The sequence below is a fragment of the Pleurodeles waltl genome, chromosome 1_1 (genome assembly GCF_031143425.1).
Source record: "Pleurodeles waltl isolate 20211129_DDA chromosome 1_1, aPleWal1.hap1.20221129, whole genome shotgun sequence".
NCBI classification, from domain to species: domain Eukaryota; kingdom Metazoa; phylum Chordata; class Amphibia; order Caudata; family Salamandridae; genus Pleurodeles; species Pleurodeles waltl.
In genome coordinates, this window is record NC_090436.1 from 573,556,147 (window position 1) to 573,580,219 (window position 24,073).

The window sequence follows — 24,073 nt, forward strand, 5'->3', positions numbered from 1 at the left end:
AGTGCTGGTGTCCCCAAGACAAGGATAAATGTAGACTGTACGGGTATGTGAGTGTAAATGCAATTGTGGTGTCATGGCATAGTGTACTGTTTGGTATGGTAGGCATTTCATCTTTTTTGCATATTGTGAGGACATATGGTGTTAGACGTGTCCCCCTGATATGGATTATAGATTCTTCTAATGTGCAGCAGCTTTAGTGTGTTCAGCAGTGCCAGCTTTGTTTGCATTTTACTCTGCATGTGTCCATTTATCTGTGTATACCTTGCAGCTAGTTCATGTAGAGGTATATCCAATGCAGTATGTGCTTTGTTGACTTGTACTTCCACATTGTGTAGATAGGCATGTCGTTTGGGTCTAGTATTGTTGTCCCTGAGATACATGTAGGGGCAGATCCCGCACAAATCTTGTTTGAGGGGCATAATTAAAGTGATACGAGTCCCAGTGCAGCCTCCTTACATGAACACTCCTGATGCCCCCATCCCTATAGTGCAAGCATTGTTTGTATAGTGAGCTTGGGATACTTGTGTCTCCGCCTATTGTGGATCCCATTATCCTTCCACTGTGTTGCAATGTGGGTGATATGTGTCCCAGGACTGTTTAGTGCTCCATGCCACATCCATACATATGTGTGTTGATGGCAAGTGAGGATTGTGAGTGTGTAGGTTGTATTTATAGATGTGATGCTGGAGTGTTGTTGGTGTTGTGTGAGACAATCTTATACACACTTCACTCTCACTGTGTCTGAGATGAGCAGATGTGTGTTTGTGTAATATTGTGGTGCAGTGTGAGTGACCTGCCCAAATGGGAATGTGCATGTGTCCTTCTTTGTGTCTGATTCTGATGCAGGACACAATAACAAATGTACTTGGTGCCCATAGCGTGACCCCCATATGATGTGGCTGACAGTGTGATGAACAATTGTTCAAATCAAATCAAATCATTAACATTTATAAAGCGCGCTACTCACCTGTGCGGGTCTCAAGGCGCTAGGGGGAAGGGGGTTACTGCTGCTCGAAGAGCCAGGTCTTGAGGAGTCTCCGGAATGCGGAGTGGTCCTGGGTGGTCCTGAGGCTGGTGGGGAGGGTGTTCCAGGTCTTGGCTGCCAGGTAGGAGAAAGACCTCCCACCCGCCGTGGAGCGGCGGATGCGAGGGACGGCAGCGAGCGCGAGGCCGGTGGAACGGAGGAGACGGGTGGGGGCGTAGAAGCTGAGGCGTCGGTTGAGGTATTCAGGTCCCTTGTCGTGGAGGGCTTTGTGTGCGTGGGTTAGAAGTCAGAAGGTGATCCTTTTGGTGACTGGGAGCCAATGCAGGTGTCTCAGGTGTGCGGAGATGTGGCTGTTGCGGGGTACGTCGAGGATGAGGCGGGCGGAGGCGTTTTGAATACGTTGCAGACGTTTTTGGAGTTTTGCGGTGGTCCCGGCATAAAGGGTGTTGCCGTAGTCCAGGCGGCTCGTGACTAGGGCGTGGGTCACGGTTTTTCTGGTGTCGGTGGGGATCCAGCGGAAGATCTTGCGGAGCATGCGGAGGGTGAGGAAGCAGGAGGAGGACACGGCGTTGACTTGTTTGGTCATGGTGAGCAGAGGGTCCAAGATGAAGCCGAGGTTGCGGGCGTGGTCTGAGGGGGTCGGTGCAGTGCCAAGGGCCGTGGGCCACCAGGAGTCGTCCCATGCGGTCGGGGTGTTGCCGAGGATGAGGACTTCCGTTTTGTCTGAGTTCAGTTTTAGACGGCTGAGCCTCATCCAATCTGCGACGTCCTTCATGCCATCTTGTAGGTTGGTCTTAGCGCTGGCGGGGTCCTTGGTGAGGGAAAGTATAAGTTGAGTGTCGTCAGCGTAGAAGGTGATGATGATGTTGTGCTTGCGTACGATGTCGGCGAGGGGGCTCATGTAGACATTGAAGAGTGTCGGGCTGAGCGAGGAGCCTTGAGGGACGCCGCAGATGATCTCGGTGGGGTCTGAGCGGAACAGTGGAAGGTAGACACTTTGAGAGCGGTTGGAGAGGAAGGAGGCGATCCAGTCCAGGGCCTGGCCTTAGATCCCGGTGGAGCAGAGGCGGGTTATTATGGTGCGGTGACAGACGGTGTAGAAGGCAGCCGAGAGGTCGAGGAGGATGAGGGCGACTGTTTCATCATTGTCCATCAGGGTTCTGATGTCGTCTGTGACTGAGATGAGGGCGGTTTCAGTGCTGTGGTTGGTTTGGAATCCGGATTGTGAAGGGTCGAGAAGGTTGTTGTCTTCCAGGAAGTTGGTAAGCTGTTTGTTGACGGTCTTCTCTATTACCTTGGCAGGGAAGGGGAGGAGCGAGATGGGGCGGAAGTTCTTCAGGTCGCTTGGGTCAGCCGTAGGTTTCTTTAGTAGTGCGTTGACTTCGGCGTGTTTCCAGCTTTCGGGGAAGGTAGCAGATGAAAAAGAGGAGTTGATGATGGTCTGGAGGTGCGGGGCGATGATGTCGTCGGCTTCATTGAAGATGAAGTGAGGGCAGGGGTCCGAGTGGGCGCCGGAGTGAATAGAGTTCATGGTGGTTTTGGTCTCTTCAGTGTTGATGTGGGTCCAAGCGTTGAGTGTGATGGCAGGGGGTGTGGGTTCGGTGTTGCTTGGCTGGGTCTGGTGTCCAAAGCTGTTGTGGAGGTCGGTGATCTTGCGATGGAAGAAGGTGGCGAGGGAGTTGCACAGGTCTTGTGAGGGCGTGATGGCGTTGGCGTTGGCGTTGGGGTTGGAGAACTCTTTAACGATGCTGAAGAGTTCTCTGCTGTTGTGGCTGTTTTTGTCCAGTCTGTCGGTGAAGAAATTCCTTTTGGCTGCGCGGATCAGGTGGTGGTGTTCGCGGGTCGCGTTCTTGAGGGCGGTCATGTTGTCAGCGGTGTGGTCCTTGCGCCAGGCTTTCTCGAGGGCGCAGCAGGTTTTCTTCGATTCCTCAAGGGTGTCAGAGAACCAGAGAGGTTTTTTGGTGTTGGCCTGTCGATGCGTGCGTCTGAGGGGAGCAAGGTTGTCTGCGCAGTTGGTGATCCAGTTCGTGAGGCTGAGGGCTGCGTTCTTCGGGGATTTTGTTCCACTGTCGACGAGGGATGGGTTGAGTGCGGAGGTGGCGGGTCTCGTGTCGGAATGTGAAGTGGACACAGCTGTGGTCGGTCCAGTGTAGAGCGGAGGCATGGCTGAAGGAGACGTGTTTGCTGGCGGAGAAGATGGAGTCAACCGTGTGTCCGGCGATGTGGGTGGGGGTGTTCACCATTTGCTTAAGGCCGAGGTTGCCGAGGTTGTCGAGCAGGGCGGTGGTGTTGGGGTCGTTGTTGTGTTCCAGATGGAAGTTGAAGTCACCTAGGAGGATGTAGTCCGGCGAGGCGAGGGCGTGCGGGGAGACGAAGTCGGTGATGGAGTCGCTGAAAGGGGTGCGCGGTCCGGGGGGGCGGTAGATGAGTGATCCTCTGAGGGTGGTCTTGGGGTCGGTGCGAATCTGGAAATACAGGTGTTCTGCGGCGAGGGGGGTGTCTTCGGTGGAGGTGGTGACGCTGATGGAGTCTTTGAAGACAATGGTGATTCCTCCTCCTACTTGGTTGGTGCGGTCTTTCCTGGAAATCTTGTAGCCTTCGGGGATGGCTATGGCGATGTCTGGGGCCGAGGAGGCGTTCATCCAGGTCTCCGTGATAAAGGCGACGTCTGGTGCTGTGGAGTCCAGGAGGTCCCAGAGTTCAACGGCGTGCTTGTGGACAGAACGAGCGTTGACCAGGATGCATTTGAGGTGGTTGATGGCGCGTGGGCTGGTGGTCATAGTAGTTGCGTGGTGGAAGATACGTTTGCAGGAGTGGCAGGCGAAAGGTCCATGGGTACGTTTTGGGTTAGCTTGTAAGCAGGTGTTGGATCGACCTGGGTTGAGGGCGTGGAGGGTGGTGGGGTCGTAGCAGAGCAGTGGGGTTTGGGAGTGCTGAGGACCAGGGGTCGTGCCGCTGGGCGCGGGCCAAGCGCGGACGGGCGCAGACGGGCTTGCGGCCGCCATAAGAGGGAGGGGGGGAGGGGTCAGCTGGGGCGAATGGGAGCTGGGGGGCGGGGGTGTGCAGGAGGTGGCGGCGGGAAAGCGGAGGGAGGGGGGGACAGGTAGAGGGGAGAAGAGCTGGGGGAGGGAGGTTTAAGGGTGGTGGGGGGTGAGTTTTAGGAAGTTTAGGAGTTTAGGGAGAGAGATAGGAGTGAGGTTGGGAAGATAGGGGAGGGGGGTTGTAGAGGTGGGTGAGGGTGAGAGGTAGAGTGAAAGGATAGGAAGATAGGGGTGGTAACAGAGGGGGTGGCGAGTGGGGGGAAGATAGAGAGATAGGTAGATAGGAGGAGGTGGTGAGTGAGGGAGATAGATAGAGAGATAGAGAGATAGCTGGATAGGTAGATAGGAGGAGTGAGGGAGGCAGATAGCGATGGGGTAGATAGGGGGAGGCGAGTGAGGGAGAGAGACGAGACAGGAGCAGGAGGACAGGCGCGGGAAGAACAGAAGACAGAAGACGAAGAACAGAAGACAGAAGACAGAAGACGAAGAACAGAAGACAGAGGATCACAGAAGAAGGTACAGAAGACAGAAGATGAAGAACAGAAGACAGAAGACCACAGAAGAAGGTACAGAAGAAGAGGAGCCGAAGAACAGAAGACAAAAGACCACAGAAGAAGATAAAGAAGAAGAGGGGCGCAGAAGACAGAAAAATACAGAAGAAGGTGAAGAAGAGGAGCGCAGAAGACAGAAGAATACAGAAGAAGGTGAAAAAGAAGAGGGGCGACGAGCAGCAGAGGAGAGAGCCAAGAAGAGGGACAGAGAAGAAGAAGCACACGCAGGTCGCGGTGCGAAGGAGAGAGAGAGAAGCACACAGATGAAGAGAGAAGATGGGGAGCAGGAGGGACAGAAGAGTACAGAAGAAGACTACAGAGGAAGAGCGCAGAGGAAGAACAGAGAAGAAGAAAAGAAGCAGGAGAGAGGGTGAGTAGCGCGGGGCAGGGCGAGGGGCTGAGAGGTGGGGGTGGTACTTACTGCGAGGTAGCTGGGCTTGCTAGGAGGTCTCAGGAACCTGGGCTGGAGAAGCTGCAGCGGCAGGGGGAGCGACCTACCCTTGGGTCAGTAATGGCGTAATGGCACAGTTAGGTGTATAACCTTACGGTCAGTTGCACCCACGGCGGCATGGATTTTGTGCTCCATCGATGATCATCAGCAGTTGCAGGACATGTATGATGGGCTCCATGGTGTCACCGGACGTGTGAGACTGATTACAGGTGAGCGTCTCCCTTTATATTCCCCATTTGCACATGCTGAGATCTGATGGTTGGACTGCCACAGTCACATTGGTGATGTGCAACCTCAGACTGTGTCCTGTGAAAACACAGGCTTTGCAGGCCTGTTTGTGCAGCCTCGTGACCATGGTGGTCTATGGTGCCTGGCAGTGCTACTGGGACCGCGGTGATCTTTGCTCAATAGGCCAACATGACTCGTAATACGTAATACACCAAACCGATGGTGGTCGGACCACCAACGCCACCATGGCAGTCCACCGACCGCTAAACTCATAATGAGGCCCTTTGTGTTTATTTTTAAGGTACAATCCAAGTCTAGAGCCAAATGTTACTAAGTGGCTCTTTTGTGCAGTCACCCCCAATTGTTGATGACTGGTTTTTATGTTTTTTCACTATTCAAGCTGGGGAGCTGCTGCCCAGGTGAAGGTGTATATGGCCTGAAACCTAAACAATGATGACATTGGCTAATCACCAATTGATACACACCACTTTCCTGTAGGGCCCTAGTATATTGTGCAGAAAATACAACAAGAACATGGAAGTCAAATGCCACCTATGGACTGCAGTGCATGTTTTGCAACTGTGAGAAAGTGCCCATTTTGGCGTGATCAACCCCCATTTCTTTGAACTAGTGCTGCTGGCTCTTTGACTGTCTGCACTGGTAAACTGCTAATTAGGTCCACTGCATTTTCTGTGGACCCTAAAATATGGTAAAATTGGCAAGCTGTTAATTGGCATATTTATCCTTCCTATAGGGCCACAGTATATGATGCAGAAACAAACCAAATGCATTGACTGCAGCACGTCCCTCTAGTACCTCTAGTACAACAGGGAAATATATGTTTATGCTTACCAGTGTAGTCTGACTGCTATAATTTACCACTGCAGTCCAGCCTGTCAAAATACCATATTTTTCAGAGGGAAAAATAATGTCACCCCCATGTAGGCCTTTGAAACCACCTGGAGGAATATGTGGTTTTAAAAAGTGTGACATGTAGAAATGAAGTGTTACCATGTGCCTATTGTGACAAGGCATTGTGGAAGACTCTGGCGATTCTACGAGGAAAACTAGAGTACTGATTAAATATTTATTTGATTATGTCTGGTTTGTGGCCAGGTATTAAAATAGTTCAACTACTATTTTTGATAGCTAATAAAAATCCAAATCGATGGTAAATTTTGATTTTTAACAAAAATTTAGGAAAATAATCTTTGAAAAGGTACCTTTTCTCCTGCCTGAAGCTCCCGGATGCTAATTTGCAGTAAATCTCCGTCAGTCACTACCCTTAGCCAGTGCTGGACCTTAGAGCAGTGTGAAAATTGCTCTGAAAGCAGAAACAATGACCTGGGTGTGGGGAGTTGTTTTTCTTCCACTTATAGGAATATCAGTAAGGGTTGGCCCAAGAATGTAATTAAGTTGTAAAGGCCTGCACTGACAATTAAATGTGAGTTGAGACTTGGGAAGGCAAACCTTTCCTCTCCCAGCCAGTTTGGCTCCAAGTCTAGAGGTATGCGAAGTACTCTCGGAATCACTTTTCAGTGACCACAGGAGAATGGAGAGCTAATTTCCCTAGCTACATCTCTGGGTGGGCACACAGGCACTGCACAATGGAAAAGTGTTAAACCATATTGGGTTTAGGAGTAAGGTACAATGTGGGATTGTTTGTAATAGGACAAGCATGAACGTTTGAAACAGCGGGTAAGATGGCCCCTGGGTCATTTTACCTCTTCAGTTAGTAAGCAACTAAGAGTCACCCCCACTCACTAGCAAAAGCCAACAATAAATATGGCACCCCAAAGAACCCTCCTTTCTGGATAGATGGAAAAACAGAAGAAGGCCTGCACTACCTCCTTGAGACCTCTGAAGAGACTTGAAGGGCATAATCTACTCTCACTTGTATCGAGGATGAAAAAGTATACTCCAAAGGTCAGTTGGCGGACCTCCTGTGTGGGGCTGCAAGAAGCCTTTTCCTGAAGTACCCACCTGATCAGTTACAAATGGCCCTGTTGGTGGCCTCTGCTGGATTGAATCCTAACTTCTAAGTAGTGTTCATAAGGTTCTGGGACCATTGGCTGTATCAAACTAGATCACTCCTACAATCATTGAGACTTGGGACATTTTTAGATTACCAGCCACCAGAGGAGTAGGGTCAAGCAACTGAGAAGACACTGTGAAGGTATAACTTAGCTGAGCTAAACAAACAGGATTTTCCTGTTTGGAGCAATTCTATCTGAACAGGCCCTCGGGGAGAGGTTATCGAGCTCCGTGAAACTCATTATCAGATGCAGCCTGTAGCCTTGGCCACTGTAGAATTCTGAACTCTGAAAAGTAACTAAGGCCCTCATTACGGGTTTGGCTGTTGGACGAGCCAAATGACAAACTCACAGGGATGAGATGGTGTAGGAAAGTAGCCTCTTTCTAGCTTGGTTACCTACACTTATGGCCTGTTTGTCAGTGTGTATGACTGTGTCTATTAGGATCCTTCTAATCATGACCCTAGTAATTACGCTCTCTCCCTTAAATTATGGTTATTGCATACTGGTAATCCTGTATTTCACCAACAATTGGCATACTGGTGCCCTCTTATAAGTCCCTAGTATATGGTACTTGGGTACCCAGGGCATGGTGGTTCCAGGGTATCACTATAGGCTGCAGCATATCTTTTGCCACTCACAGGGAGCCCATGCAAAGGCTTCTACAGGACTGGCATTGCAGCCTGTATGAAAAGGTGCATGCACCCTTTCACTGCCATTTACACTGCACCAGGTCACTTATAAGTTACCCCTATAGCAGGCCCCCCAGCCCTGAGGGCAGTGTGCAGAGTACCTGTGTGTAAGGACACCCCTGCACTAGCAGAGGTGCCCCCACAACCTCCAGGACCATTTTCCCAGACTTCGTGAGTGCGGGGATGCCATTTTATGCATGTACTGGACATAGGTCGCTACCTATGTCCAGCTACATAATGGTAACTCCGAACATAGGTATATTTGGTATCAAACATGTTGGAATCACACCCCAATGCTTTTGCAAGCATTGGTTGTAGGATTTAATGCACTCTGGGGGCTCCTTAGAGGAGCCCCAGTATTGCAATTCGAGCCTTCTGAGGTTTTCCAGGCAGCCCCAGCTGCTGCCACTTCTCAGACAAGTTTCTGCCTTCCTGTTGCTTGAACAGCTCAATCAATCAATCAATCAATCAATCAAAGAGATTTATAGAGTGCGCTACTCACCCGTTAGGGTCTCAAGGTGCTGGGGGGGGGTGGGGAGGGGGGGGTCACTGTTCGAAAAGGCAGGTTTTAAGGTTTTTTATGAAGAGTAGGAGGTCCTGGGTCTTGCGGAGGTGGGTGGGGAGGGAGTTCCAGGCTTTGGGGGCCAGATAGGAGAAGGATCTGCCCCCCGTGGTGGTGTGTTTGGGGGACTGTGGCGAGGGAGAGGTTGGCGGAGCGGAGGTGGCGTGTGGGAGTGTGGAAGGTCACTCTCTCGTTGAGGTAGGTTGGGCCGGTGTTGTGGAGGGATTTGTGCGCGTGGATGAGGATCTTAAAGGTGATCCTTTTGTCTATGGGGAGCCAGTGGAAGGATTCGAGGTGTGGTGAGATGTGTTCATGTCGGGGCAGGTCGAGGATGAGTCGTGCTGCTGAGTTCTGGATTCGTTGTAGTTTGCATTTGAGTTTTTGTGTGGTGCCGGCGTAGAGGGCGTTGCCGTAGTCAAGCCTGCTGCTGATGAGTGCGTGGGTGACTGTCTTTCTGGTCTCTGTGGGGATCCATTTGAATGTTTTCTTCAGTGTGCGGAGTGTGTTAAAATATGAGGAGGTGAGGGCGTTGATTTGTTGGGTCATAGAGAGGGAGGGGTCCATGATGATGCAGAGGTTGCGTGCGTGGTTTGCGGGGGTGGGTGCTGGGCCTAATGTGGTGGGCCACCAAGAGGGGTCCCAAGTGTTTTTGTGAGGACCAAAAATGATTATTTCGGTTTTGTTGGAGTTGAGTTTCAGGTGGTTGGCTGTCATCAAGGCAGCGGTGTCAAGGAGTGCAGCGTGTAGCTTGGTTTTGGCGGTGGTGGGGTTGCGGGTGAGGGAAAAAATGAGTTGTGTGTCATCAGCGTATGAGAGGATGGTGGTGCCGTGGGGTTTGAGGATGTTGGCTAGTGGGGCCATGTAGATGTTAAAGAGTGTGGGGCTGAGGGAGGAGCCTTGTGGGACTCATGTGATTTTGGTGGTGGGGGATTGGAAGGGTGGGAGACAGACTTTTTAGTTTCTGTCGGTACGGAAGAAGGTGAGCCAGTCCAGGGCTAGGTGGCGGATCCCGGCGTTGTGGAGTCGTGTAAGGAGTGTTTGGTGGCAGACAGTGTCACAGGCTGCGGAGAGGTCGAGGAGTATGAGTGCTACGGTCTTGCCCATGTCGACTCTGGATCTGATTTCGTCGGTGCAGGCGATGAGAGCGGTTTCCGTGCTGTGGTTCTTGCGGAACCCAGATTGGGAGGGGTCAAGTGTGTGATTTGTGTCGAGGAAGTGGGATAGGCGGGAGTTGACTAGTTTTTCCGTGACCTTGGCTGGGAAAGGAAGGAGGGAGATGGGGCGGTAGTTGGAGAGGTCGTCTGGGTTGGCTTTGGGTTTTTTTAGGAGCGCAGTAACTTCCGCATGTTTCCAGAGGCCAGGGAAGGTGGCGGTTGCAAATGAGCTGTTGATTATGGCTCAGAGTTTAGGGGCTATGGCAGGACTGGCCTTGTTGTATATTCAGTGGGGGCAAGGGTCGGAGGGGCAGCCAGAGTGAATGGAGTTCATTGTCTTTTCAGTTTCTTCGTCGGTGGTGGGGGCCCAGGTGGTGAGTAGGTTGTCGGGTGAATGTGGTGGGTTTGTGTTGGGTGGGTGGGGGTTGTGTGTGGAGGGTGTGTGTGGTATGAAGCTGTTGTGTATGTCCTGGATTTTGCGGTGGAAATAATTTGAGAGGGGTTTGTGTGTGGGTGGGGTCTTGGTTGCTGGCTTTGGGTTTGGAGAGCTCTTTGATGATGGTAAAGAGTTCTTTGCTGCTTTGGGAGTTGTTGTCAATACGTTCCTTGTAGTGTGCTCTTTTGGTGGTGCGTATGAGTTGGTGGTGGATGCGTGTGGTGGTTTTGAGGGCGGAGAGGTTTGTGGCGGAGGGTTCTTGTCTCCAAGTTTTCTCTGCTTTGCGGCATTTGCGTTTGGACTCGGGTAGTTCAGTGGTGAACCATGGGGCGTTTTTGATATTGCGGGTGGTGATGTTTTTTTTGAGGGGCGCGAGAGCGTCGGCACAGGTCGTGATCCATTTGTTGAGGTTGTGTGCGGCGATGTTGGGGTCGGTGGTGTTGGGTGGGGGAGTTTGTGTCAGTTGGGAGTTCAGGTGTTCCGTGGGGATCTTGTCCCACATACGGTAGGGAGTGGGGTGTTGGTGGTGGTGTGTGGGTGGTTTGTTGTAGGAGAAGTGGACGCAGTGGTGGTCTGTCCATTGGAGTTTGGTGGTGTGGGTGTAGGTGACGTGTTGGCTTGCGGTGAAAATGGCGTTGAGTGTGTGTCCAGCCGAGTGGGTGGGTGCAGTAACCAGTTGTTTGAGTCCCAGGTTGGTGAGGTTGTCCAGGAGGAAGGAGGAGTTGTGTTCTAGGGGGTTTTCCAGGTGGAAGTTAAAGTCGCCGAGGAGTATGTAGTCTGTAGAGGTGAGAGCGTGCGTGCTGATGGTGTCAACGATGGCTCAAGCATAGGAAGGCAGAAAAAAGGATGTTCATTGGAGAGGGGTGTTACACCCTCTCCCTTTAGAAATAGGAGTTACAGGCTTGGGAGGGGTGGCCTTCCGAAGCCACTGGAAGTATTTCGAGGGGCACATATGGTGCCCTCTTTTCATATTCCAGTCTACACCAGTTCAGGGACCCCCAGTCCTTGCTCCGGCCCGCTCCTGGACAAAGGAAAGGGGAGTTACCATTCCCCTGTCCATCACCACCCTAGGGGTGGTGCTCAGAGCTCCTCCAGAGGGTCCCTGGGTTTTGGTTTGACATCTTGAATTCCAAGTTGGCAGGGCACTCTGGAAGCATCTGAGTGACCAGTACCAGCAGGTGACATCAGAGCCCTCCCCTAATAGGTGCTTACCGGTTTAGCTGACCAATCCCTCTTTCAGGGCTATTTAGGGTCTCTCTCTTGGGTGGTTCTTCAGATTCAGATTGCAAAACTCCAGCAGGAATCCTCTGCATCCTTTACTTCACCTTCTCACTGAAAAAACGGCCTCTGGACCCTCCAGTAACTCTACAAATTGCAGAAAAGAAGCAAAGACTACTTCTGCTACATTGCATCTTCAGCTCCTGCCAGCAACTGCAACTCTTTCCCGGTCGTGCATCCTCAGTGGACAGCCTGTCTTCAGCCTGCACCAGAAGAATGAAGGAATCTCCTTTGGATTGAAGAAGTCACTCCCCTGGTTCAGCAGACACCTCTCTACAACAATGACTGGTAGTGTGGGACCCCTCTCCTGATGAGCTGCATGGATCCTGCATCACTGGTGGTAGACTGAGGTAGCCCTGACATTCATGATGTCCAACTGTCCAACTTTGGTGGAGGTAAGAGCTTTCCTCCCCATGCAAGACAGTATCCCCATGCACCATGGCAGTCATTCTGACCCTGGCGGTAAAAACCGCCAGGGTCGGGGACCGCGGGAGCACCGCCAACAGGCTGGCGGTGCTCCTTTGGGCATTCTGACCGCGGCGGTACAGCCGCGGCCAGAAACGGAAAGTCGGCGGTCTCCCGCCGGCTTTCCGCTGCCCAGGGGAATCCCCCATGGCGCGCAGCTTGCTGCTCCGCCATGGGGATTCCGACCGCCATCCTGTTCCTGCCGGTTTCGGCCGCCAGGAATAGGATGGCGGTATGGGGTGTCGTGGGGCCCCAGGGGGCCCCATTTAGAATTTCAGTGTCTGCTTAGCAGACACTGAAATTCGCGACGGGTGCTACTGCACCCGTCGCACCCCTTCCACTCCGCCGGCTCCATTCGGAGCCGGCTTCCTCGTGGAAGGGTGTTTCCCGCTGGGTTGGCGGGCGGCCTTTTGGCGGTCGCCCGCCAGCCCAGTGGGAAACCCAGAATGACCGCCGCGGTCTTTTGACCGCAGTACGGTCTTCTGGCGGTTCCCGCTTGGCGGGCGGCTCCCGCCGCCCGCCAAGCTCAGAATCACCCCCCATGTGTTTTGCAGCTGCCGAGGCTTGTTGGCAAACTTCCACAAAGTTCTTCATGCACCGTACAGCTCCAGCCCCCAGCACTTCTTCCTGCAATGCACAGCTTCCTGTATGGTTCTCCGGAGGCATGGGACCCTTTGTTGTAGTGCTGCATGGGCCTTTTGCTCCTTCTTTGTACCCATGCTGTGGGACTCTTGTGTGCGCTGCCTGGTCTTCTGAGGTCTCTCTGAGTTGCTGAGAGGCCCCTCTGATGCCCCCTTATGGGGAGAGTCTACCAGGTCCCTCCTGGTCCCACGCAGTGCCATTTTCTGCTAACCATGAGCTTTGTGTTTGCCAAGGCTAGTCGGCAGTCTCCAGCAACGCAAACCAGACTGCAATCATCCTTCTGGCGTGGGACATCATCTGCACCAACCAGGAACTCCCATCCGTCTTCTTGGGTGCAGTACTGACTGTTGTTCTTCACCGATGGTTCTTTTTTTGCACCTTTATCCGGGTCGGCAGGGGCTCCTATTCTCCCTGGACTCTTCTGTGCTTCTTGGACCTGGCCCCCTTCCTCCACAGGTCTTCAGATCCAGGAATCCATTGTTGGTGTCTTGCAGTCTCTTCTGGTTCTTGCATAATCTTCTTTCTCATGTTCTTGTGTGTTATAGGAAAGTTGCGGTGATTTACTCCTGCTTTCCTGGGCTCTGGGGTGGGTTCTATTACTTACCTTTAGTGTTTTCTAATACTCCCAGTGGCCCCCTACACACTACACTTGCCTAGGTGGGAAACCAACATTTGCATTCCATATCTTAGTATATGGTTTTTGTTCCCCCAGGCCCATTTCTAGCTAAGGTGATTTTTACTATTTGCACTGTTTTCTAACTGTTTTTACAGCTATTTCTGCATGCTAGTGTTTATAATTGGAGTATTACTTACCTCCTAACGGAGTATAGTCTCTATGGTATTTTAGGCATTTGTGCCACCAAAATAAAGTACCTTTATTTTTGTAACACTGAGTATTTTCTTTCATGTGTTTGAGTACTGTGTGACTACAGTGGTATTGCATGAGCTTTGCATGTCTCCTAGATAAGCCTTGGCTGCTCAGCTACAGCTACCCGTAGAGAGCCTGGCTTCTAGACACTGCCTACATTTCACTAATAGGGACATAACTGGACTCGGTATAAGGTGTAAGTACCTTAGGTACCCACTACAAATCAGGCCAGCCTCCTACAGATGGCTGTCAACCCTGCAGCCTCACTCCCAGTTATATTACAATGTTCCCACCGGGCTGACCAGTGAGAACATCGTAATACAACGTTCCCGCCAACAGTTCCCCAGTATTAGTCTCTGCTGCCTTAAGGGAGCTGAGGAAAATACAATTGCACAACAGGACCCTCGGATTGGGGACTGTCTGCAAAGCAGACAGTGTCCATTCTGAGGGTGCTGGGCAGGGGGGCATCCTGCACTGCCCACTACAGGGTCATGGGCAGTGCAGGGGCCCTTTCCACCAGACTTTTCATGGTGGTTAAGCCACCATGACAAGGCTGGCGGAAAGGAGACTTGCGATCAGCATAGCAGTGTTGAACTCAGCATGCCATGGCTGACCACGAGTCCGACTGCAGTCAGCCCGTCAGGAACCATGTTTCTGGCAGAGACGGTGGTCCCCTGGTGGTCCAATCACCAGGGTCGTAATGTGGCAGTCCGGCAGTCACCATGAAGCTGGCAGTCTCAAGACTGCCAGCCTTGTATTGAGGCCCTAAGTATAAACACACACATCTTGACTGGGCGAAGGTGACAAAATTATGGGTCTGATAACAGGACTTCAATGGGCTTGTCATTCGAAGTTTTTCTGCTCTGAGCTTTTACCAGCAAAACAAATAGTTACAGTAGGACAACATCCAAGGGCTATCAAGCCTCATGGAATTCATTGTTAGATATAGCTTGCAATCATGTCTTGCATTCCTGCAGTCGGTTCGGCGGAAAGGCACTTCATAGTCCGAGCAGCAGAAACCTTGTCTGTACCACCGTCTTACAGCTGGTTTTCCCCGTGCTGCTGTCTAGGCGGTCGTCGAATGGCTGGCAGAGTCGGTGGGACTCCAGCCGTCTCTCATTCAGCAACCTGCCAGCATCGTAATTCAGCGGGCAGACCACCAAGTTGGCGGCCAGGGATTCTGGCGCTGTTTCGCCACCGGTACCCCTTCCACCAAACTCATAATCAGACCATTAGTCTGAAGGTAAAATCTTTGATTGGGACGAACCTGCTTAGCATATCTGATCCTTTGCGGTCAGCCTGAAGTTATGTGTAGGTCCTGTTCACCACTGAACAGTGATTACTGATTTGTGTTTTGCGGTCAGCCTGAAATTATATTTAGGTCCTGTTCACCTGGGAACAGTGATTACTGATTTGTGCTTTACTTTTTCTTGGCACTTTTTCTCATAGGTCTTTAAAAATTGTATCTCTGGTTCTTGTTATTGGATTTTGTTGTTTTGGGTAATTTTCTTATTATTTTTCTTTTTTTTGTTTTAGAAATTGGAGTGTGGTTGCTTGTGTTGTGGTTTTGACTTTTTAACTGTTTTATTACCTCTAAATGCTTTATACATTTTCTCTAAGTTATATCTGTCTACTCTGTGCTATTGCTACCAGCAGGTAAACTAAATTTTAAATTATTACTACTTTGCCAAGACCAAACAGCTTAGTGGCTTTATGTTTTGTGGTGAATGTCCATCCAACACAATTAACAATGCACTTTCTTACAACCATCCAATAGTCTAGCATGGAAAACATAACTTCAGGCATACATGGGGCGCCTGATAGCTGCTGTCTTCAAACCTGCAGGCAGACCTGTCAAAAGAACCCTTTTTGACAGGAGGGAAGCCTACTTCTAACACTAAGGCCCATATTTATACTTTTTGACGCAAAACTGCGCCATCGCAGTTTTGCGTCAAAAAAATTTGCGCCGTCTAACGCCATTTGGATGCGCCATTCGGGCGTCAAATTTATACTTTGACGTACGGCGGTGCAACCAACAGGTGGGAGTCATTATTTCGTGACGCAAACAGCGTCGGTCTGTCGTAAGGCAAACCCACGTAAAAGTGACGCAAATCACTGTGGGTCGATTTACGACAGCGCTATCGTGAATACGCCGTTTTTTTTCACGCTATTGCGTGACATTTTTGCGCGAAAACTGCACTGACAGGAGAGGAGACCCAAAATGGATCCCAGATGCCCCAACAGACCCCAGGAGGATGAGAGCAGACCAGGACCCAGCCAGGAGGAAGCACACAGGAACCAGGACATGTTAAAGAAAAAAAGAAAGTGTCGCTTCAGTGCAGAGGAGCAGGAAATCCTGGTGAAAGAGGTGACGGAACACCAGCACCAACTTTTCATATCCTCAAAATTGCCACTCAGTAGGAGAGAGGCCATCTGGAAAGAAATTGTGGACAAGATAAACAGTGTGGCTGAAGAACGCCGGACAGTCACCGAGTGTAAGAAACGCTGGCATGACTGTAAACGTAGGACCAAAGAGAAAATGGCCAGGAACAGGAAGGCAGCAATGCAGACTGGAGGGGGGAGTCCAGCACAACAGGAGGCTCTGGACCACATGGAGGAGATGGTCGCAGCCGTCATCCCAGAGGAGATTGTCACAGGGATACAAGGACTGGACAGCGCAGACTACCACGACACTACGCACATGCAGGGTAAGTCGCATGGGGAATTACAATGCAATAATGGGGACTGTAAGCAGGGGGGGGATACCTACTACACAATGCATGTAACTTAGCACATATATGAAGTGGCATGGGGAAAGGGGCACGGCAGGGGGGAATGCCCAGTACTGACCATAGCCGGGCCACGACAAAATACTGCCACCACTACAGTCCCATGGGGACATCCTGTAATTACAACAAGAGAGCCAAGGGAAACCAGTGACAGGTGGGAAGGACACTACCCTGAATCCACATCCAGGCACTTGTTTTGCACAAACTATTCCCCATCAACTAGGTCCCTACCTGTAATGCAGTAGCAAATACAACAACTGCAACTTAACTGCCACCACAGTTGACAATAACACCTCTCATCTCTGGGCAGCTATAGTACCAAATGGCAGGAACCCCACCCTGGAACATACATTCCTAAATTAGGGGGTGAGGATGACATCTGCAACTACTCCTAGAAATAAGACAAAGCTACCAGTACACTTAAATGCCGAATGTCCATAACTGACACATACATAAGCCTAAGTAAACAGCAATAGGAGCCACACAGCACTAACGACACACACATGCTGCATACGTCAGGGTCCCTCACGTGCCTGCCTAACAATGCTACATCACAAATGTCATACTGCTCAGACAACAACATTGACGAGGGGACACAGGCAACTGGTCAATGAAACACATCTGCACAGTCTAACCAAAAAATAGGACATCCATACGATAAACAAGCCAATCCAGTAAGACACACGAGACCCCATCAGATACAAACATCAACAATGTTTACATCCATACCACATCCTAACATTGACATACATAGGTCATGCCACCTAACATGTACAGATCATGCAATGTGAATAAAAAGTGTATGGTGCAGGGCCTGTGAGGCAAGTGTGCTGGCAGGGCAGTCACAACACCCACAGTCAGTCAAAGTGTAGCGTGGCAAGTGAAACGTATACTTTGCGCAATAGCCTCAGGCTGGAGGCCTTTGTGCATCTTACCCTGAATGTACTTATACTCATTTGCTCACATCTAAGTGCCTCAGAGCACTTTGCACTAAATGAATCTCATTGCCCTTCCTATCAGTTAATGTAGCAAATAGTCAGTCCTGAGGTGTTGGCAATTAGTCAAATCACCCTGTTTTGCCTACTTCTGCACTGGAGTTTGCCAGAACATATTCACTCTGTGCCCCAGTCAAGGATACCGTCTGGTTCGTTGATGTGGTAGGGGTTAAGGTTTGCCATTCCTGCGTAGGGAAACTTTGTCATCACCATGACATATGTCTTTTAAATTCACTTCCTCGTCCCAAGACACGCATGGGGGAGTTTACAAACCGAAAATCACATCTAGATGCTGCCTGCCTTGCTGCTGATGCACAACCAGATCCCAGCCCATTCCTCTGATATGAGGGATGATGTCTCCCCTGTGATTCAGACAGACAAGCTCCAAACTTAACATGCAGTGCTATATATAGAACAAGCAGAGGGAGAGTAGAAACTGTTAGGGACCATGATAGCTGTGTACCAATGTATTACTTTCCTGCGGACTATTTCAGTTCTAACTGTGTGTATTGTTTTGGTTATTGGGGCTCACACCGAAATTCCTACAAGTCAGTTGTACACTGAAACTTCATATCCAACAAATACTGTCTGTGTCATTTGTGTATGGGAACATACCGGAAAAGATAGAAATGTGTAGGACCTGAGTGACCACCACTTCCCTGAGAAGTCCCAAAGATGTCATGGGCTTGGACTTCTAAACATTCCTCTGTTGTGGGAGACCAGAGGCACTGCTAGTCTGTCTGAGCTAAATACAATATCTGGGTGACAGAGTTATTTACAAGTGGGTCAAACTTAGTCCCCCACACCATTAGCTATCCTGCTGCCTAGAAAGCCAAGAATCACATGTAGGATAATGAGAGCCCACCCAAACAAATGTCCCTCCATAACAATAGTGAAACACCGAGAGAGGAGTAGGACAAAAAAAAGCATATTCCAAAATAATTACAAATCAACACCTAGAGATGTCCTGGCAGGCATGTCTGATAGCTCCATATCATATATGTGACACACAGGTGGGCCATAGGCCTACAACAATGCCCTATGACAGACAGCAGATACCAAGACAAAATCAGAGTACAAAGTAAAGGCATCCAAAGGCTTGTATCTTAGTGCTAAATGATCTCAACACAGACACACTAATTGTACCATGTTTCTTTGCAGAGGAACACGGATCTCCTGCCGATATGCCTGTCCATGAGTTCCCTGATGACATGGATGACGAGAACATTAACCTCACACAAGAGACCATTGACATGGTCCTCGAAAGCCTCCAAACCCCCCCTTCAGTAACAAGGAGGAGCCAAGATGAAGCAGCCACCACAGTAGAACCACCCGCCACCCCAATTGTAAGACCTGCCAGCTCCAACACATCTGAGGACTCTGACGACACTGGCACCAGCTTCGAAAGAACAGTCGTTGGGGTCCAGCGGGAGCTGGCCAAGGAGGTGCGGGTGGGGATGCAAACTATGGCAGCCAGCCTTGAGGGGGTGCGTTCGTGCATGCTGTCAACTGCTGATCAGGCAGCTGCAATGCAAGCCAGAACATCGCTGTTGGAGGAACTTTTAGTAACACAGAAGGCAATCTGCACAGCTGTCATCCAGTTGACCAAACAACTCCAACAGCAAGCCAGTCAGCGTGTGCACGAATGCAACATCGAACCCCTCAGGGCAGACCTGGCTGCCTCCCATCGGGATGTGGCTGCCATTCTGAAAAACCAGCACGCTCTCCTTGCTGCAGTACTGCCCTTCATAACTGGACAGGGATCAGCCCCCGGGATGTCTGCCTCCATGTCTTCTGACACTGAGGTGTGTGTTGCCCCTTCAAAACCAACAACAACAAGGACACACCAGGCAACACACACATCAGAAGAAGAAGACATGGAACAGATAACATTCACACGCAAGAGTACCCGGAAGCCCTAGTCCCTGCACCATGCCCCACTCTGACCAAGGTCCTACGTTTTGACACATGCCAGCCTCACTCCAACTACCCTCAATGACTGTTCGGCAATCTACTGTTTAACTTGTCCACATTGGCTGTAAATGTTTCTCTCCTACCATTTGGCAATTCCTGTTCCTCTGCACCGTCTGTGACATCACCCCAGCATGTCAGGAGCATCATCCACACCCTGTAAATAGGATCACCATTTAAGAATGCACCAGAACGGACTCACCTAACATTGTTAATGGACTTTTTGCACTACTCCACCTAAAAATAAATATCACTTGCACACCAATTGTGTCTCTGTGTCATTTCACACTTCAACTGTGCAGTACATAACTCCAAAGTGGCTGTGTGGCAACCATGTTGATTCTCTAGACTACTGTCCTGATTTCATGTCTACTGAAACATCTGTGCAGTGGCCAGGATTGCATCATAGCTTTACTAGACTGAGGAAAATAACTGATGTAGGGACTAAGCACACACAATCATGCTGTGTTGGACAGAATGAGGCCCCATCCATAGCTATTCTAGACAACTAATGGTGGATGAGAAATGTAGGCACCTTGCGATACTAACACAATACATTATGCTGTAAAATGAAAGGAATGTTAACCAAATTACACTGCATCAATCACCCTTACAGCGTATACTACCATGAAGGAAAGTCATGCTCAAGCAGTACACACATGATGTAGGTCAGCAATGACAGCAACAAGACAAGAGTGTGAACAAATACTCATCTACAAAGCTCTCCCTGAACTTCACAATGCTGTCCGACCTATCTATTTACCTACAAAATCAACTCTGGAAGCACTCTTTGTGAAGTAGGATACATACCAACCCCAAATCTTGATGATCTATGCAGACTACCAATGGTGACTCTCCCACACGGTGGATACTTACCAAGTTAGCACACGGGTAGCTGGCATGTTAAACCTCAATAGCCTGGGGATAGCGAGCATAGGACACAAATGTCATACTAAAACTTTCTGCTACACTGAAGTCAAGGCCATGAAAAGGTAGCACCTAACGCATCTGGTAAAGGGTTAACAAATTTTTTATTTCCAATAAGTAAGAAAAGAGGCAACTAAGGGAAAGATAAACCTACACTAATCTAACCTGACTACTACTAACCCACAACTGTCCCTAACTAACCTAAGCTAAACTTACTCTACACATGTAACGAAACGATCTAAACATCAACCCCCCACCCACCATTATGAGACAAGACACATGCAGGACAACACTTACTAACCTACACACATACTATACTATCCTAAACAAACATATATATATTTTTTTTTTTTTTTTTTATCAAACAGGAATCCCAACATTGCCCCCCACCCACCCACCCACACAAAAATATTAGATAGAAAGTATAAGGACCCCCCACCCTCTTACCTAACACTAACTAAGCTAATTACCTATACTTATCCTACAACTAACCCCCCAAACCCAACTAACAGTATGAAAAGAGGAAAGAGGGGAGAGGGGAGGGGTAAAAGTTCAGGAGGGCAAAATAACTAAGGATTTGCCCTCTGAAGTGTGCGCCGGATGGAGCGCACCTTCTTTTTGACCTCCGCCATGTCCTCCGTCAGGTTTTCAACCTTTTGAATTAACCTGTCCAGTTTCCTAGACAATGCGTTGAAGGCTGCAGGGTCAATTGGAGGGTCACTGCTGGTCTGCGTGCCGGTGGAGGTGGAGATTGTTGCTGGAGTGGAGTGGCCACGGGACAGCCCTGCTCCCAACACACGGCTGGGTCCAGGTCTGGAGGAAGATGGCTGGTCCGTCGCTGGGTCCCCTTGGGCAGACCTGGTGGTTGTGGGTGGCACCGTTGGTGGAGCCTGTGGTGTGGCATACCACGCCCCGGAGGCCCGTTCCGAATTGTATCTGCGGGCCATCCTCCGATACCCACACTGCACCTGCAGGATGTGCCTGTACCTCATTGCACGGCGCTCAAACTGGTTTCGAGCTGCGGCACTCAGGTTTGCAGCTGTGAAGGGAAAAGGCAAATATTGAGCATAGAATTTACAGTGGGTTGAATACCACAATGGGTAATTTGACCATTACTAGCAATGTATTGGTTGCAGCAATTGTTACAACATATGTCACGGGAAGGCTCAGAGGAAGTACATGTGAATCATGCATACTGAAGGGCATATCACATATAGCAGATCCATGTCTCTACATGATGGATGACATCACCCTAAACTACTCCTACAATTCATACCTAAGCCATTATACATTATGGCACCAGCTCGTCCGCATACTGACTTCACTACATATGTCATTCTATGTGATAAGAATCACACTCCTCACTCAATGGCATTTCGAAATAGTTGTGTGCTAAGATTGAACCCCTGGCCAGGAATCATATGTCGACACTATGGGCCAGATGTAGGAATTGATGGGAAATCAACTAGCAAATTGCAAAGCTGAACGGTGTCTCTGACACCGTCTGCGAGTCACTATGGGGTCCCTAAATCCCACCTCATGAACATCAATGATGTGGGTTCCAAATTGCACCACCTTAGCAACTATGGGCACTCACGGGGATGGAGGCCTGCTGGGAACAGCAGAACTCCATAGACGTGACTGCTTTTAAATGAAGCAAGTTAGTTTTCACCAAGTGTAGGCCCTTTATCTGAAAGGAAAATGAGCTGCCATTTGTTTAAATTCACAACAATTGATTGTTCGTAATTTACACAATAATTATTGCTCCCCTAGACCACTGGCTGTTTTGTGCAGGAGTATTTTGGTCCACTCACAAAGGTGAAGGTTCACAATGAGGACCCCTTCCAGTCAGCAAGTTGGTTAGCAGCCACTTCAAGTGGATGATAACAGCTACTCACTTTGCAACCACGAACTCGTTAGCAAATGGGATTGCCTAACACTGTGATTTGCAAGTAGGGCTGGTAAACTCCTTTATTTTTTTACTTTAGAAAACCATTTTGCGAATATGTACATGACCACCAATAACATTTCGGATTAGGAAACAGACGTTTGCAACTCACTAACATCAAATTATGCTATTTGCAATGTGGAGACATTTTGCTACATCTGGACCTAGGTACAAACTCAAGTCACAAAAGGTGTTAAGTACGTGTAACATACTGGTTGCTACAGTCCTAGGTACCCTGTTTCACAGTAACATCCCAGTCTTGGTGGGTGGTGTGGGAAGAACAAACAACAATCCCATGATCAATGCACAACCAGGAGTGTACAGAAAGTGCAACAAGCATGTGCCTTCACACACAACACCTATGAAGGGCTAGCAACACGTTGGAGTCAGCCCAACCTTGTCACATCCCAGGTCCACACATGTCAAAATGATATGACTTAGCCAAACATAACATACTATTAGTGAGGCATGTTTTACAACACACACAGAGGAGGTAGAACACCCATTCACATGATTCAACAGAACACCTAGGCCATTGCACTCAAGTCACACACACTTCGAGGTCACCTTGTGGAAGTACATGCCCCCGGAAGATCCGACCTACAAGGTACACAGTCCATCCTCAACTAGGAAGAAGCACTTGTCATCGAAGCCATGTGCCTAAGCTATCTGGGAGACTGTCAGTCTGATATGCTGACTCAGTTAATGGCAAGTTCCTGACCAAGTCTAACATTGACCAGTGTGTTCAAAATGAGTCATGCTATTCCCAATAGTCTCACTAATTGAATGACCTACTGCCCCTCAATCTGAGAGATGACTAGGGATTGCTTTACCGAAACATTATTCCAATTTGATATCACACCAAAACAACAAAGCCAATGAACGGCCAGCACATCATATCATGAATTGTCCTGAACACACAGTAATCCATCATGCTTCATTTCCAAACAATGTAAATAGCACTTAGGCAACACTCACTGTAGGTATCGGGGTCGTCAAAATGGGCTACCTCACCAACGGTGTACGGGGCTGGTCCACCTGTAAAGCATGAAACGAAGATTATACTCAGACTGGGTGAACAGACAAATAATTTCTGTTACAATGACAGTGTGTGAATATTACATGGTAATGATACACTTTCACACATGCTCATCCTGCCTGGCTGACTTTGTATTCTAGATTATCATTGGATGAGTCTCCTGCTCCAGTGACACACCCTACTACACTCATGCAGTGGCCAGGACAGTCATGTGTCGTCCAAGTTACTCCTCCATTAGTAGGCCCGAACAATCATGTGATCCATACATCTCAGCATGTGCATCCCAGAGAGAAACATTTCACAACTGGTTCCATGAGGACTGCATGACCACTCACCATCAAACAGGCTATGGGGACAGGTTCAACACACAGCAACCAGACACACATGTGACATATGTGTGGACAACATGACTAACTTCATGTGACGTGAAGGCAACACACAGGTGTTGCATCATCATGTGTTTGCAATTTTCGGTCTAGCTATGGCGTCTACATATGTAGGTATGTTGTTTCTACATGACGTACTCACTGGCCATTATGACCAGTAGAGTACAAATTGAGCAGTTCACGTGTTGCTTTTCAGACACAAATGCAACACTACATTCCATGCAGCTACAGCCATCTGGTATGTGTTGCAAAGATAAGGCATCGGCCTGGTAGCATAGGTCTTCATACACACCCGGCAACAAATACACATTTGGACACATATGTATACCTTTGTAGCGCAGCATTTGCATCATTTTGTGACGCAGAGAGGGGGCTACTTAGCAAAATACTAATAGATGTTGCATTTTACTGCTGTTATTGGGTGTACATGTGTAGCAAAAATGGGGATTTATGTGTATGCCCATGGGCCTAGGTTTCCCTAGTATAACACGCAGTCAGCTACTTATTTTGCAGATTGGCTACCAATCATCACATGTTCACGCACACATTCCTATTATTCCCATGTAATTGATTATTACTCACCAACATAGCCACCAATCTGGAGTCCCAGGTGGTCCAACAGGTCCTGTTCC